The sequence below is a fragment of the Python bivittatus genome, unplaced genomic scaffold, assembly GCF_059951505.1.
Source record: "Python bivittatus isolate LINGU-HERP-01145 unplaced genomic scaffold, Pbiv_v1 ctg000980_np1212, whole genome shotgun sequence".
In the NCBI taxonomy this organism is placed as follows: domain Eukaryota; kingdom Metazoa; phylum Chordata; class Lepidosauria; order Squamata; family Pythonidae; genus Python; species Python bivittatus.
Window position 1 is genome coordinate 39,743,079 of NW_028277125.1, and position 18,327 is coordinate 39,761,405.

Below are 18,327 nucleotides of genomic sequence, written 5' to 3' on the forward strand. Positions count from 1 at the left end.
CTATTTTGCGGACTTTATTTGCACCAAAGAATTAATGTTCAAGAATGAAAGAAAGAGTTAACTGTTAGAAATTAACTTTTGAGATCTTTATAGAAAGCATACAAGAATGATTCACACACTGCTTACTATTTTAATAGGACTACCACAATCTATCATGTCGTTCATAAATCTCTGTACTGGAATTTTCCCAGTTCAGGTGGGACTTCTGGGTCCTGTCAGTTAAATAGTTGTCATTATGCAAAATAATGGATTTATCTCTTCTCACCCATCTTGAACTGTTTTTAGCAGTGAAGCATATACAGGTATGCTAAGTATAAAATACCCCACTTGGGTGAAGGCAGTATGAGAATGTAGGAGCTAGACTGGGAATGTTAAATTTTCACAACTCAGAAGAAGGTGTATAAAGCTTGATTTAGGGAGTTCCTATTTAAGTATAGAATTTAAAGCAATATGCTTAAGATCCTGGTACAAATTTCAGTTTTCACTGAACGCTACTTTCTCACCTAAGTTTTTTAAGTTGCTGTTTAAAAGTTACTACATTCATTGATCTCTATGCAACCTTTTGGAATATTGAGGTATACAGTACTGACTGTTAATTCTGTTCTCAAGCATAGTGTGAATAAGGGCTTGATTTTTAAGGTTAAGAGACAACTGAAGTAGGATAAACAAAAACTGCACAGTGTTAAAAGATCATAATAGAAAATAATGTGTGGTTCCATTAATAACATTTCAGTGAGAAACATATATTTTTTAGATTATATTTATATCCCACCTTTTGAAATAATTTGCACATCTCTGATACCAACTATTCAAGGACAGTGAGAATGTTACCCATTCCTACCACATGGAAGATGTCAGGAAATAAGCAACCATGGATTTATTTTGAAATAAATTGTGCTTAGAAACCTATGAAAGAGCTTTCTCAGTTAATGGAAGCAAGTAGTAATTATTTTAAACAGAGGAAATCATCAGAATTAAACTAGTATAATAAGCTTTTATCCTTATGTGACTAGTTGCATGGAAAGAATCATAGACTGCTAATAAAACATTCCTCAGACTTAAGGTTTTGTGCACATGGCAGCACTGCATTGATCTGTAAGGATCAACTATGTAAATGGAAAGACTCGAATCTGTCCTTACAAAACAATGAAGGAAAGTCCCTATTATGCTGTACTTTGCAGCTAATGTCAAATTGGTGTGTGTGTTTGCAGGTTTATGAAACACACTGCACTGATAGTCCTTGAAAATGACAGCTGATAGTTATCCAGGAAACACAGTTACGTGAACATAAATCATTTTTAAGCTAACTTGAGTTGTCTAGGAGGTTAACCTAAGAAAAATATTTTATAATCTCTAGGAAACTGAAAGAAAAAGTGGGCTGCTCCTATCTTTTGTATTATGTAGTACAAATGTGTGACTGTAGTGCTTGTTTGCCTTTCTGTGCTGAAGGGCAATACATGCCTCCAGAACAACCATTATGTATCCTGGTAGCAATGGCTGACTAGTGCTTACAGTGTCATCCCAGTCTATTTATAAGGATGTAGGAAGATAATGTACAGTAGTCACTTTATGTTCCCAGTTCATGTGTTGCATGAATAGGTTAATTTCTCATCACAATGTAAGACAGGTAGGAAATGGATGACCAAGATCTGACTGTTGTTAGTCTTACAGATTCCCATTAGCCAACTTGTTCTTTGTTTTTACCCAGGGTACACCTGATTTCTGTCATACCTCATACTTTTCCCTGTTTTTGATTCTCCCCAACTATTTAAATAAAAAACTTACCTCTTTAATGAATTGGTCTGCAGAGGAGAGACATATTCCGCTTATGCCATTATAACATCTAAGGTATCCCGATCAAAAGGCTTTGCATAAACGTATTTGATACTGGAAAGAAGAGTTCATTGTCAGCAATAGACAAACCCTAGAAAATTGAACATGCCAAACAGAACTATATTTATTCAGAGGACTTTTCAGGATTGGAAGAATCCCAAATTGCTATTAGAGGGTCACATCACATCACATCACTCCTGATGCAAATATTTACCTTTTGAGAAGCAAGGATATAACATTTTTCCTTTTGTGATTCCAGCATTACTGTCAATATCCAGCTGCAGCTGTATCTCTGTGCCACCAGAGGGCAGTCACCACTATTTCAGAGCTAATAGGCATTAAAGCTTGCATTTCTGCTTCAGGAGTTGTTTTCCCTCCCCAAAAATTGGCAATGGTGAGAAGACCATACGTGTGTGTTAGACTTGTATCCCACTTTCGGGAGCTTGACACAGCATACACAACATTTTCTCCTCTCATGTTGCCCCACAAAAACAACCTTGTGAGGTATACTTGCCGATAAGAAACAAACTAAAAAATGCTCAGTAGAGCTGTTAAATAAAGCTGTAGCTGGCTGACATAAACACAAAATCCTCAAAGTCCTCTTAAGTGCAAAGAATAAAAACACATTTTAAAAGGGTAAAATTAATGCAAATTCAAACATTTCTTGAGTTAGAATGCGATCTTCGGACAAAACTCCAGGACTTGCTGTTCCATCTGCTGTAAATCTAATTTCCTCAAATCCGAGAGGAAGAAGGAGAAATAATTTGATGTGGAGATTTGTTGAATATTGTCATGCCCATCTTTTGGATTTTGTGTCACTTCTTCAAAGGCAATGATCTCTGGATATCCAAGAGACCTTCAAATGGCTCTCAGGGCCAAGATCAGCCTGCATCAAGGAGTGCTGCAGTTTTGTCTTAAGTCAGACTGCTCCAACTATGGTATTTCTGCTGTTTCTGAAAAACTACTTAACACTGTCCCTGTTCAAAAAAGAATATTTTGCACATTGCCTAGGAACTGTATCAGAATTAAAGGTTCCCTTAGTGGATGCTTCAGCTCAGAAAAAGGCAGATATGAAATCCTTTTGCCAAGTGTATTCTTTCAGAGGATGATATTCCATTCAGACCAGAAATTACATGTTTTCCAAGCCAACTTTGTCTAGTTCCAAGTTCCTTGGCACTAAATCTCACATCTCAGCATTACCTGCATTAATTTTCTCAACCTTCCAGTTCAAGGAAATTAAATTTCTGGCACAGCTTTTCAGTAAGAGGGCTATCTCACTATTTCCCAGTCAGAATACTTAGTATATAATGTTCAATCTCTCAAGTATCATTTTCTACCTGCCCTCATACCTTGTCAAGCGAAACCAAACATCAAGCATCTTCTAGGCATAGTTAGTTATTACCTTTTCCACAATGAAATTTATTCCATAGTTTTTGTATAATTTCCAAAAATGGTCAATCATGGATTTAAAATAAGTCAATACATTTGTGGTGTATCACACATTTGGGATAACTCTTCAATCACATCACTACTGTATAGCCTGCAGACGTTACAGCTTTTGTATAAATTTGACAGAAACTTGTCTTCATGTGCTGGTGACCATGCTCACAGAAATTTCTCAGAGGTGCCTATCAGAATCATTATTTCCAGTCAGAACTCTCCCCTTTCAACCAACTTACTCATAGAAGTTGAGAAGTTGTTTAGACAACTCATTACTCAAAGCTCAGTCTGACTTGACAGTAACCCTGAGCTGGGTACAGGGCTGTGGGGTTTTGATATATCAACCAAAAAACTTGCTCATACTGGTTCAAGTCACTATTAATTAAGGAGCATGCACAGATACCAAGATCAGTCTAATGCCATTGCCTCCAAAGAAAGTCATCAAATTGCAATTCAGCATTTAAACATCCAGGTGAAAGTGATGGGCATTTCTTATGTCAACTAACATTCCAAATCTCATGTTTCATATTTAGGAATTTTAACATGGGCCAAACTTCATTCAAGTTCACTTATAAGACTTCTCTGCTCATGATACATCAAAAAGTATGTGTCAGTATGCCAACTTCTTTCTTGGCCTTTCTCAGCACAAGTTCACCAATTTAAAATTCCCGAGAATGATTGAAACATGGCTATAAACTTTACAAGATGGGAGGTACACTACTAAGGGTTTACACCTTGAGGCTCCCTATCTTCTCAAGAAGCCAACAAAAATGTCCAATAGTTGCAGATGAGGACAATCTTCAAGGCTCTAGTGATGACAGCCTCCATTCATAAGAATGTAACAGCACTATGAGGTAGTTCAGATAAAGAAACTGACTCCACAGGAAGACTAGAATTATGCTTTATTGAGATAGGCTATAGTAACAATCTTGCAAGACTGCCTGTGTTTTCCCCTCCGTCCCTCCCTCCTATAGCCCAGGGAGTCAAGGAGGAGCCAGTCAGTGTTTTTTTCTAATACTTTTCCATCTCCCTGGGCTTAACACATTCTTCAGTACCTGTTGTTGTCCTAATAGCTTCTGGATACCTTCTCCAAGGTCATTTCCAAGGCTCCCTACAGAATGATAGCTGGCTTCCAGACTGGGAATACATACTCCTTCATCTCAAACAGAAACAAATTTGGTGGAGGCATGAATTCTGTCACAGAAAGCAAAGGCAGAAGTCTTAGCTCACCCCTCTCTTGGGTAGAAGAAAGATGTTTCTTTTAAAATCAAAAGCAGAACTCTAGGGAAACAGAGAAGTTGTATGTTTGTTGTTCCCTGTCCTTCACACACTTCAGCTCTGCCATCTCTCCTATTTTTGTAAATGAGGACATAGGAGGCTAGCAGCCATTGCTCTGATTCCTGAGCAGCATGCATGGCTTTACCTCTATTAATCTAGATCGATACTGGCTGGGGAATTCTGGGAGTTGGAGTTCACACATCTTAAAGTTGCTGAGGTTGAGGAACACTGATCTAGAGGTAAAAGAAAGGGCCCTCAAGCTGTCAGACTTCCCAGCTTAGACTTGGCAGAAGCTACCAAGACACTTGACATGGCACAGCTAGAGAAGAATCTTTATTGCATAACAGGATGAAGACATTTAAAGCAAATGCTTGCCCTCTGTCAATAAGAGACAGCAGTTTCCTTTTATACCACTGCAGTTTAAATCTGGTACTTCTTTTTGTCTCCTTTTCCATAGCTTAACAGACACTTGCTTTGTATTTCTCAGGTTGGTGCCAGGTGTCAGTTGTTTTAACTGGCATTCCTTCTTTGGGAAACTCTGCATATTACTGTAATTCCACATAGAGGAAAGTATGGCACTGGGAGGAGAAGCATGCCAAATAAGAAGAGAGAGGAGAGATCTTGTGCTTCTCCTCTCTGCTAGTTACTCCCTCACCAAGATGCTGTGGAACTCATATTGGCCTGCTCTTAGCCTGCAGGCTTTGCTCCTAAATACAGACTGGTAGATAAGATCTTTCTCATAGAATATTTGATTGTGGATGAGAGGGCCACTCTAGTATGTTTAACAAGAACCTGAGTTGGAGACCAAGGGAATACTTGGTATAGCATCAGAAAAGAGCAGGTGGTCAGGGCAGGGGAATTGTTGTAACCTATAGAATCTCTTTCTCACTCCAGGCTTCTTATTCACTCAGATACCAATCTAGAATTTTGATATCTATTTTTGGTTATTTAGAACAAAATGCGGATTCTTTTGGTATACCACCCACCCAGCTATCCAACAGACTCCCTGTCTGAGTTGATGGAGGTGGTCTCAGATGTGGTTCAGAACTCTTAGAGTGTAATTTCTAGATTATTTCAACACCCATACTAGGACTGCTTTAGTTGTGGCTGCCCAGGAATTCATAGCTGCCATGCCAACCATGGATTTCTCTCACCTTGTTCCTGGCCTAGCATATATGGCAGATCACACTCTGAATTTGATTTTTTCAATTTGGCAGAAGGATAGTGGTCTGAAAATGGCAGATTTTATATCATCCCTTGTCATGGTTAAACCACTTCCTACTGAGATTTAGGTTGGCAGCAACTATTTCTCTCCACAGAGGTGGGGAACCTATTAGAGTGATCCGCCCATGGAAGCTGAAGAATTGTCAATTGATTCCAAGAGGTTCTTCAGTATTTTCTGGCTAGTAAGACTCGTACTTCTGTCAAAGATTTGGCTACTCTCTGAATATAAGCCAAAAGTATCCTCTCATATGGTACAGAGTTTGTCCAGGCCCTTGGTAAACATATCAGCTGAGGGTAGTGAAGCATATTGGGAGATAACTACAATGCAGGTTAAAAATCATATAGAATTTTGTCACCATCAACTTTTGATGGTGATGGAGGCAAAAAAATGTTTCTTTTCTATCATTACATCTCGGTGTCACACAGTAGAATTTTTCAGTATGGTTCAGGGCGCTTGGGGATCTGGTCCAGTTTCATATACTGTAGTCCCTTGGTAGTTCACTTTGACAACTTGACTAGATACTTTGAAAGCAAAATCAATCAAACTCATAATGACTTAGATTCTAAAATTCCAGTAAACCAATCTGCAGAAATGTACTGAGATTTGTCTGGTCAGATTTCTTTGCATAAATTTCATTATTTAAGGCCTGATAATGGAAATCAGATCCATCTGATTGAAATGGATTTTCTTATATCACTTTCAATCAGGTTTTAGGTCTGGTTTCACACTGAAACTACCTTGCTGGATTATCTTTGCCAGATGAGACAAGAAGTACAGCTTTGTTGATTGTTTTTTGATATCATAAATCGTGAGATTTGGATAGGTTGTCTAAGTTAGAGGTTTGGAGAGGTTGTCTAAGGTATGGGTGGAATAGATCTGAAGTGGTTCTATTCATATCTGAATGGCCCTCAGAAAAAGGTGGTGCTGTGAGATTTCTCCTCAACCCCATGGTATTTAAACTGTGGGGTTCCACAAAGCTCTCTTTATTCCCTGGCTGTTTGATGTCTATATGAAGTTTCTGAATGAGATCATTTGGTTATTTAGAATAAAATGTCATCGGAGAAGAACTGATGTCACTCAGCTCTATCTCTCCATTTCATTCAGTCAGATGAGGCAACATAATTAATCCCTAGTTGTGGTCATGGACTAAGTGAGGACCATTATATTGACATTCAGTCCTGGCAAGACAAAAGTTGGTTGGCTGATAACTTCTGAGTCCAGGTGAGTGAAGTTCAACTTGCTCTGGTTGCACTCTCCCTAAATAATCAAGTTTTGTCATTTGGGGTACTTTTGGATCATTGAGGTACAAGCAGTTTTTACCTCCTGAGGCTGGTACACCAGCTGCAGTCCTGCTTGGACCAAGATGGCCTCACTATAGTAATTTATACCCTGGTAATTTCTCATATCCATTACCATAATACAAGGTTATTTTTGAAGATGGTTTGGAAATTTCTGTTAATAAAAGATGCTGCAACAAAACTGATTGGAAGTGGTAAATGTGAACACATCACCCCAGTTTTTATTATCTTCACTGGCTCCCAGTTTGTTTCTTATCCCAATTCAACATGTACCTTTTATGATTTCAAAAATGGTATGACTTGGGTCTACAGTATCTGAAGGAACACTTCTTCCCATATATTTCTACTGTACCCTAACAACATCCTTGGAGGACTTATTCTGAGTGACTTTCCAAATTACTGCTTGGGAATGGTCTTTTCCATGGCAACCCTCTAAACTTTGGAACATCCTCCCTTATAAGGTATGCCTGGCACCACCCTTACTGCATCAAGCAAATAAATACATTTTTCTTCTCCCAGAACTTTTAACAGTGTTATTGCTGTTGTGATTTTAATTTTTTATTGCAGCTTTCATTTTTTTGTTATGGTTTTAATTAAATTTTATTGTTTATTTTATTCTATGTATTATACAATGTTACAGTGCATGTTTTATTAATTATTTTAACCAACTGTTTTAATTGTAAACCATTTTGAGATTTCTTTTAATGGAAAGAGGTATAGAAATACTTTAAATAAACAAATAAAATATACAGAGGTAACTCACACTATTGTCATCCTGTATGGCAGCAAACTAAGATTTTATAAAAGTGTGCCCACCTTCTGAACAAGTTTTTCTATGGGCACATATCAAGTTAGTTTCACTGTATATACTTGTCTAGCATTGTAATTTTTTCACTTTCCAGAATTGTGATTCTGTTGTGAAAACCTCTTTGCTTGAAAGTTATCACATTATTTAACATATCTGTATTTATTTTATTTATAATATATAATATGCTCTCTTCTTCCCATATCTTATCTCTTAACTATAAACAAAATCTTAAAAAATAAATAAAATCATTCATTCCTGGTTAGCAAAATTCCATTAAGGATTATCAGATATAACTACACTTATATTTTAATCAAATAAACCAATTTTATAATCCTTCCCTATACTTTTAACAATCTTGGTTTTCAATCCCTTCAAATAATGTGCTAGAACTTTATTTCTTTTCTTTTTTTCTTTGTCCCTTCTCAGAAAATCCTTCAAAACTTTAACAGGTCTCTTTTGTAAATCCAGTATAGAAAAGTTATCCAAATCACTCTTCTGGTTTGTTATTTGTATGTCCCTTTTAATTATTAAATTATTAAAACATCAACCAGTTTCATTTGTATATCCACTATATCATCTTTTTCCATATAATTCTTGTAGTTTATTATTTTTAAATCCACATTCAAATCAATTTCAGTCTTGTCTGGTACAGCTTGTTCCTCTTTGGTAACATCATTTACACACCATCTATTTGTGATGACAGACATTCTTAAAATTAACTTCCATTGTTCATAAATATCCTTCAAAATGTCCAACGTTAAAGTATTTTGCTCCATTCTGTATTAACAAGTCAACTTTAAGTATTCTTCTCCTTTAATTGTAATCTTTAGTTTCTTTTAGTTCCCTCTAATGTCCAACCTTCAAAGTCCCATCCTATTATGTTTTTCCCCCCCTAAGGAATCCAAACAACAGCAATTTCCCATGGGAAGGATTCTTATAATTAATTTTAAAGTCTTACTTCAAATCCATCTGGACCGTTAGTCCATTTTTAACTTTCCAAAATCACCACTCTAAACACCCTTTTGCTATTTATTCCAAAAAGTAAAATTTTTCTAAGTCCTTAATCTCATACTTAAAATTTCTTTCACTAAGGAGAAGGAGACTCACCCAGTGAATGTAATAAAAACTTGCCGTTCTGAAGGTTCTTAATATGTGAGAAGCAGTAAAAAAGTAATTCCAAAAGTGATTAAGAAATGAGGCTTGGTCAAGCTTTATGTTCATATAGGCTAAGTTACAGCTGTGAGCTTAGATGGAATCCCTCGACTCCCAGCCACTGGACTCATAAGTCAACTGCAAAAACCATGGTGTCTGCAGTCTACTCATGAGGAGCAGCTGTCCAGAGTACACCTGGGCAATCTCACAATCTCTCCTTTCTCCGTAGAGATTTTGCCAGCCACGATCCAGCATCCGGCAGCCAATCTCCACCGTAAACATCCCTGCTCCTTCAGGGATGTCTAGCTCACTATGTCCTCACTGGAAGTCCATGACTGTATTTTATTTCAATTGCTGATACTTTCTCATAATGAGCAAGAAATAGAAACCACATGTTTTTGATATGGTAATATCCCTTTTAGAGAGATGTATGGGCAAATTAATTTGTGAAACTCATTTCATGGTGTTAAGACTTCCCCTTTGACTCATATTTATTTCTGATACCATAGTAGCATCTTGTGCCTTCTATGTCTTTTCCAGAATTGGGTAGTTCTTCATAATATTAGCATTTTGACATAGTTGTGCTCTTTCCTGCTTGAATACGTGTCATCTATATAACATCAATGTAGATATTGTGTTCAAATGTTCTGCTATAGCTGAACAAGCATTAGCATACAGTATACCAAAATCCTAGCAATGCTAGACATATTCCACAGCACACTCTTGTGGCATTCTATGTATATGGCAGCTATGATTTCTAGAGTGAGTGAGATCACAGTAATAGGAATAAAAAAATGCTACAGTACTAATTAATCCATAACTTAATGGCTTCAGGAAGATGACACTGGAATCACCGCCCCAAGTTAACACTAATTCTTTCAATATTAGTCAGATTTATTTGATATGAAGAAAACCTAAGACTTCTAAATTAGAATCCATCTTCAAATATGGATCCTGAAACATCATTAATTAAAAGTAGCTTATTTTAGAAGAGGATGGTATGAGAAGAATTCACCTAGAAAGTCTGGCAATATGCCATTACCAATGAATTACATAAAACTATACTTTGAAACTATTTCTTACAGTGCTAACCTATACACTACATATATAAATAAGGTTCTTCACTGAGTTCAATGAGACTCATTCTCAGATATTGAAAGCGAGGATTTCAAGTAGAATGTTTAAAAAGTGGGTTGGATAAGCCATAAAAAATGCCCCCATCTTCTGCCTTTCATATAACAGAAACTGCTCTCTTGTTCAATTCTAGGGCCTTCAGGTCCTGTTTCCATTCAAAGATTAGCAGCTTATCATTTCAGACTAAGAACAGATGTGCGTCCTTTGCTATTTCTAGTTTCATTTATATTGCAGTACCTTGAGCGGAATCCCTAGAAAACAAGGACTAAAAGAGATCCTGTGGGAGATGAAGTGGATTAGTAAACACTTCAATATACTTTTTACAGCATATAAATGGTACTGTGTATTACCTCAGACAGGAAAACAGCTAAAATTCTCTGACATATAATTAAATTAAATCATATTTAATTAGATACAGCATTTCATGCTGCTTTATCTTGACTAGCTCTTTCCATTATCTGATGGGAGAGTCCAAGCAATCAGACATATATCTCCTTTGTGATCTGTAGCAAAGCACACAACCTGGACCTCTTATCAGTAAGTAGGTTTACTGTACTGTTACTGAATGGGATGCAATATGCATTTATGCTGAAAAGTAATAGAGTCTGCATTTGTAGATAGCTGTTTCCAGTGAGCTGATTGAAACTAGGGATGTGACTTTTCTTCTAGATGACAACAAACATCATTTCTCAAAATCTATTCTCTAAATCCATTTCCAGGAAGAAAAAGGAGGAAAAAACTGAAAAAGTATTGGCTTACCATCTGTAAAAGAACTAGCAAAGTTGTATGTTTCTGTTGCAACATATTTCAAGAAGGCACCAGTTCTTAAATGAGGCAAACTGGGACCAAGAACAGAAACAACACAAAAAATGATCCTGCTATTCCATTGATAGTGCATGTGGGTGGAAACAGAATCTAATATGAGATTGAACAGTGAAGCTGAACACCGTTAGGCTATAGACGAAGGCATGCAGCATTTGGAAAGGCTTTCTTGAATGCCTAGTGGCTGCTATTACATTGTTTTCCATAGCATACAACTTGGCATTCCAGGATCTTCAGACACACTGTTCACTAACAACAACGTGGGAATTTTCTCAGGCTAATACAGATGCTTGCAAGGAAAGTAATGTGATATGAGAACATTTGCAGAATTATCTTCAAAAGAATGTAAATAAACACAATTGTGTAAAAATTATTTGGAATGAACTGATAGTCCTCAGGGCCAATAAATTGTTGGAATATCTGAGGTTTGAATAAAGCTAAGCAAGAAAATGTTTTCTTAATTGCATTGCACTAACAGTGTAAAATGTACCAGAAAGATGTGAGAATTTTCTGATGAGGAAGAGTTGTGTAAAATAGAGGTAGGCAGTTACAAAAAATAGCCTGCATTACCACCAAAAGCCTTAACCATTTGTCCCCACAGATAACTCACTAGAGAGCCAATGGGAAGCAGATCAGTAGTTTTATGCTGTTAATGACCAATCAAATATCTTCAGCTGGCAGTAAAGAACAAAGCACTTGTTTTCTACTACTCCTAATAGACCATACATTTCCCATTATTTACTAAGATTCCTTAAGAGAAGGCCAGCAGTCTTGAACAGGATCAATGGATGGAAAGAGGAAGGTCTTTTTCTCCATCTAGTGACCCTATTACAACCCTCAGTTTCCCACTGCCATCAGCATTGGGAAACCAACAACATATTGGGAGGAGAGAGGGATCACACGTCTCTCTCCATTCCTGCAATTTTACTCAGCAGTAGGGAATATTTGAATGGGATGATAGCTCTCAAGACCACAAAAAAGTTGCTCAACCTTGTTGCAAACAAACATGTGTTATGATTCAAGAGAGTTCATGGGAAAAAAAAGAAAGAAGATGAGACTTGTTGAACTCAAAATGAGAAACTGAAGGCCTTTCCTTACTTATCCCTAAACATCATACACATCTTGGCAATATTTTTTTTCTATTCATTCCTTATTATACTGCTTTCATTTAGTCCCCAGCCCATGACCAGGACAGCCTTAGGTCTTCCTTAGGTGTACCAGTGTTAAATAAATGTTTTCTCTGAGAATCTTCACTGACACCAGCAAGGTGTTACACTCTAACACCAGTGTAACTGGTCCGTGGAGGGGTCAGAAAAAGCAAGATGATGGAAGTGGTGTCACAATCCAAGCCCCATCTTTTTGTACATGCATATGATATTGACTTATATACAAAAGGGATGGGGCTTGCATCACAACGCTGCTTCCGCTGTCTTGACATTTTTGGCCCCTTCCTGTTGATGTCATTGTTTGCCACCCATTGAATCAGATATGAAGTCAGATTGCCAGTAATGTGGCATTTATTGGCCCTTTCAGGTTAATGCAAGCATGTGTCAGTCTCTGATCCCTGGGCAGCCATTCTGCTCTTATCTCATGAAGAGATGGATACTGCAGCCCAGTGCAGATGATCTCACAATTGCTCAATAGCATCAAACTGTTTGGCTGCTAGTACTGTAAGCATTTTCACCCTGTGACCCTTGTTGATTTAACACAAGCTGAAATAGTGAACCAACCAACCAACTGCCCTTACTGTCTCCAAACAGAACACAGAAGAAACTGGAAGTTGGCATGTGTTCCTATATAGAGAAGAGAAAGAAAAAAGGGTAAATCCTAAGTAAACTGGCTGCTTGTGACTCAGCTCCCTTCATGACTCCAATCTGTTTGTTTTTTAGCTTTTTTCAGCTTGGTTACAACAGAATGTAGTGTAGGATGGGCACAGAAAAGACCTTAGAGATGATGCACAGGGTCTGAAGCCAGGCATACTCCATTTCTGCTACAATGCCATGATGGGGGGATGTTCCCACCTACTCCAAAGCACCTTTTTGAAATCAACTCCAAAGTGCTGTACAACATTCTTCAAGGAAGCCTGGAGTTTTCCATGCCTGCTTTCTCCACTACGCTATGGAATTATCATTGTACTAGGATTGCCTATTTTTTATTTTTTGCAAACATAGGTATCCTAATCTGTATCATTGGGGCCAATAGTCTGAGTCCAAAGATCTGGAGGACGTCATGCTGCCTTCCTCTATGGTGATATAATTTTTTCCTTACAAATGGGTCATATGGTGCAGACTGTGTCATATGGTGATCTATACTCCTGCCTGCAGGGAATCCTGGGATACATGCCTATTGATATAGTATCTACAGCACTGTTGTTGTTTAGTCGTTAAGTCGTGTCCGACTCTTCGTGACCCCATGAACCATATTGCGCCAGGCCTTCCTGTCCTTCACTGCCTCCCTGAGTTTGCTCAGTTTCATGCTCATTGCTTCAGTGATGCTATCTAACCATCTCATCCTCTGCCGTCCTCTTCTCCTTTTGCCTTCAATCTTTCCCAGCATCAGGGTCTTCTCCAAAGAGATCTCTCTTCGCATTAGGTGACCAAAATATCTGAGTTTAAGCTTCATTATCGATCCTTCCAATGAGCAATCAGGGTTGATTTCCTTTAAGACTGACTGGTTTGACCTCCTAGCAGTCCAGGGGACTCTCAAGAGTCTTCTCCAGCACCACAGTTCAAAGGCATCAATTCTTCGGCGCTCGGCCTTTTTTATGGTCCAGCTCTCACAGCCATACATTACTACTGGAAAAACCATAGCTTTGACTATGCGGATCTTTGTCGGCAAGGTGACGTCTCTGCTTTTTAATATGCTATCTAGGCTTGCCATAGCTTTCCTCCCAAGGAGCAAGCGTCTTTTAATTTCATGGCTGCAAGCTCCGTCTGCGGTGATCTTGGAGCCCAAATAAATGAAGTCTGTTACTGCTTCCATTTCTACCCCTTCTATTTGCCAGGAATTGATGGGTCCAGATGCCATGATCTTAGTTTTTTTAATGTTGAGTTTCAAGCCAGCTTTTGCACTTTCCTCTTTCACCCTCATCAAGAGGCTCTTTAGTTCTTCTTCACTTTCTGCCATTAGGGTGGTATCGTCTGCATATCTGAGGTTGTTGATGATTCTCCCTGCAATCTTAATTCCGGCTTGTGATTCTTCCAGCCTGGCATTTCTCATGATGTACTCTGCATATAGATTAAATAAGCAGGGTGACAGTATACAGCCTTGTCATACACCTTTCCCTATTTTGAACCTACAGCATTAATGGCATCTTATACATAGTGATTACCATAACAATCTAAGGGAACACATTATGCTTCTTCCTAGCTGTGTCATATTAGTTTTCTATGTATGTTGAATTGGATATTTCATGGGCCCAGGTTACCTGAAGAACCGTCTCGTCCCCATCACATCAACCCATCCCACCCAGTCCGGCAGGAAGGGTATGTTATGAACCCCGTCATCTAGAGAATTCTGACTGGTGGGGTCCAGGACAAAAGCCTTTTCTGCTGTGGCTCCCATCCTCTGGAACATCTTGCCCTGAGGTGAGATTGGCTCCCACTCTGTTGGCCTTCCGAAAGAGCGTCAAGACCTAGCTCTGCCAACTTGCATGGGGACCCAACGGGGGGTTGCAGCACTGTGAGTGATTGGTAGCTTGAGAATGCTCTCTCCGCCTTTTTAGTTTGCAGTTTTAAGTTTTTAGTTTTAATTTTAACCTTTTGTAGTTTTTTAACTTGTATATTTTCTCTAAGATTTTATAGTTTTTTACTTGTAACACCACCTAGAGTCATTTGTACAGTGAGATGGGTGGCATGTATAAATTTGAAAATAAATAAATAAAAATAAATATCATGGAAGCATTCTACCATGTGTTGACGGGTTCCTTCCATGTACAGCTAATATGGGAACAATAACAGCATGCAACAATACTGTTGCTATGGTCACTCCAGGAATGTCTGTAATTTTTATATGCTTTCTTTTCCTTAAAATAGCATCGATGCATGAAGTATATAGGTCCTTTAAAATGAAGGAGCACCCCCCACCCACCCACCCACACATAGAGAGTCAGAATTTGGGTGGCAAATCAGAGAGTTGCCAATTTCTACAATAATGATTCTACAGATCAACAAAAGGGCTGCTGGAAGGGAAGATGTTCTAATCAGCCAGCCCCTCCATCTGCCAGTTTTTCTACATATATATATATGTGTGTGTGTGTGTGTTTAGGAGCAGCTTCCTTGAAAAATGGTAGATAAGTGTAATCAATCAAAAATGTGACAAATATAAGCACAGAGATATAGGCGTATAAGTAACTACGAATCATGTAGTTATTTAGTTCATTAAGAAGAAAGAATCCAAAGCCCTTAAGAGTATATAACCATCATCAGAGGGAACTGAACTGTCACAACATTGTGGATGTGCCACTTCAGGCTGCATCCATCTGAAGGAGCAGATCTGATGAAACCCAGAGGTAACGTCTGAAGAAAGAAGTACCGGATGAACTTGTGTATTCAGCTACTACAGCAGGGCATGGGGCCAGGGCTCTGCAGCACATTTCCAAGAACTGGCAGAGGAGACAGCAGCAGAAAGCAAGTGCAACATCAGTAGTGTGCTGAGGCTCAGAGGCACTCTGGCTAAACAAAGGTGGCGTATGTGGCTCCAACTTTGGCAGCAGGATTTTTATTAAATAGCGCACACATTCAATTAAGCATTTAAAAAGAAAAAATAGACAGCACGTCCCAGTGTCCAGAAGCTGGAGAGAAAGAGAATGGGGCATCCAAGATGCCAGAAGATAGGGAAAGCATGATGACCTGAGGGGAGAGAGAGAAATCAGGGCTGCAGTAGGAACAAACACAGGGAGAAAGTGGGATGACATGTGAGGCAAGGGGGCCTCACCCTTTTTCAAAAACCCTGACACAGGGACTACATATATTTAAAACAATTTCCTGTAAAAGGTTAGAAAATGTAGGTTTTGGCTTTCATATCACTCCTCCCCTTCTGCCAGCTTTTAAATTAAATTAAATTTAATTTAACTTAAAGAGTTTAAGTTAAGTTTAATTTAATTTAATTTAATTTAACTTAAAGAGACTGGAGAATTCAGTGAGTGCAAAAACGTGTTAGGTAACTCTACCATAGATAGCTAAAGCTAAGATCCAAATATAAGAAATAATGTAAAAAAACAAATAAGCAAAGCAATATGAATGACAATTTATTCATTCAAATTTATAACTTTAAAATACTTGCCAGTGCATAACCCTTCCATTTCTTATTTGTGAAGGAAACTACTACACACTTTAATACAATTCTGACTTATTATTCTGGATAAAGCAAGCTTCTTCTTTTAATATTTAGGAGAAAGGTGGAGAGTTCCATGTAAATTATTTACTAGATTAGTAAAAGCATGAAATTTATTTTTTTCAGTCCTGGTGGGAGGTAGGAACTAATAATCAACTCCAGACATTAATATTAAGCTTCATTTCACATATTACTTTTGGATGCCATCAACCCCAACAACCTTTTACACAGGCTTCACCAAAGAGGTATCCAGAAACACTGTATCTCCATTTCTTAAGAATTTGTGCAGGAGGTTATACAGCACTATGCTGTTAACTGAGGATGTGTTGTGCAAAACCTTTGTTCGTTTAAGAAGATAAGAATCTTAATAAATAATCTTCCTCTATCCAGTGACTGCAAAATGACAATTTCTTCACTAAGGATTTATGGCATCTTATAGAATCATCCAGTTATTGCAATGCTGTTGTATCAGTAATGAAGACAGACTTTATATTGCCAGAAAGATGGTTGGGTAATGCTAGAAGACTTTATAAACCAGAAGTGGAAAAATGGCCAATAACATTCAGGTTGAGAAGCACAATGTTTAGTAGCAGTATTACCTAGCAAAGATATTTTGCTAGAAAAAGTGGCTCTCTCAGCTAAGGAGAATTGTGACAATATGCAATAAAAAGACATTCTGACAACATTGAAAAGTGGCACAGAAATTACACATGACCATGATTGTGCCTTTACTATTACTAGTTAGCTTTTTAATCATCACTATAATAATACAGGTGATGATGGAAGAGGGAAGTTTCCAACTCAGCTCCCCAAAATGCTTTATTTTGTTCCCGTTGAAGTCCTCACCAAAGTTTCAACACATTCACATCTAATTCACAGCAATGCTCCCTTTAATGACAGCCGTAGTTCTTCCTTTCTGGAACGGCAGCCATCCTGCCTATTGGAAACACGTCGCACTAAGGTCAACAAGAAAAAAAAAAAAAAGATCGCTTCTGCGAGTAGAGCACAGGCTGGGGCTACGCAAATCCGGACGAAATAGGCTCAGCCCGAGTCCTTATTCCAGTACCCGATTCACCTACCCAAATTCCTTTATGCTGAGAATGGACCGCGATTTCAGTCCAGCTGATTTCCAACCGACAGACGGTGCTCCATCAGGATGGCATCAGGGTCAAGCGGGGAATCTCAGAGTTTCCACCGGGCCGAGCAGCAGGAAGTGGCTGGCCAGTAGATTTACGAGGTTCGCTAGCAAGACAGCTATTCCTCCTCGCCTCTTCTGATAGGCTAATCCTGGTTTGGAGAAACATGAAATGCCCCTCAAACCAACCCAGCAGTTCGAAAAGTTTCTTTCTGCTTCCGATCGTGAACCGCGGTCGAAACGATGGGCAGAAAAACCTCCCCGGCACTTTCTCTCCCAGGTAAGCATTCCGGCGCTTTAAAACGTGCTCGCCACACTGGAGAGTTAAGGAAATCTCGAGGTTTGCCGATCCCACCGCACGCGCCATAAAAAGTTGCCCAGAAAAACTCGCTCTCCGCTTTTCCATATCCACCGGTGGTCGGTGATCCGCTACAACAGTCCACCATGCAACTAGAGGTCCAGAGCCATCAGTTTCAGGCATCCGGTCGCCCGGTCCTTCGTGTGGGATAGGACTTCCTGACGTATGTGCGATTCTCCGAGAGTTACTCCCCCGCCTCCCCCCCCAAATTACCGGGAAAAGAGTTCACGCGTGAGCTGAGGAAGACCCATCCGGCGCAGAGTCGGCGCGAGGTAAATCCCAGTGAAGCACGTGGCTACGCGTTTCTGGCAAAGAGGAAAGAAGAGGGTAGGTGGGGCTCGCTTGGCCCTGGCGCGCTTCGCCCATCTCTCTGTCCGTGTCCCGGCCAGGTCTGTGCAGGGAAAACTGCTGCCCCAACCGCCGCCCCCTGCCTGTCCCGGGCGAGAGAGGCGGGATTGAGGACCCGGGGAGCTGGAGGGAGGGCTTGTGCGGGGCTGGGCTCGGCTCCGC

The 18,327-nt window shown here is 39.1% G+C and overlaps 1 protein-coding gene across 1 annotated transcript in view; it reads left to right on the top strand.

The window, feature by feature from the left end:
* The first annotated feature begins 18,188 nt into the window (after positions 1-18,188).
* The window catches only part of IGF2BP2 (insulin like growth factor 2 mRNA binding protein 2), a 78,114-nt gene continuing 77,975 nt past the window's right edge, over positions 18,189-18,327 (top strand). Inside the window, exon 1 of the mRNA XM_088132419.1 lies at positions 18,189-18,206. The gene's annotated coding sequence lies outside the window, so the exon portion shown is untranslated. The remainder of the gene's footprint in view (positions 18,207-18,327) is intronic.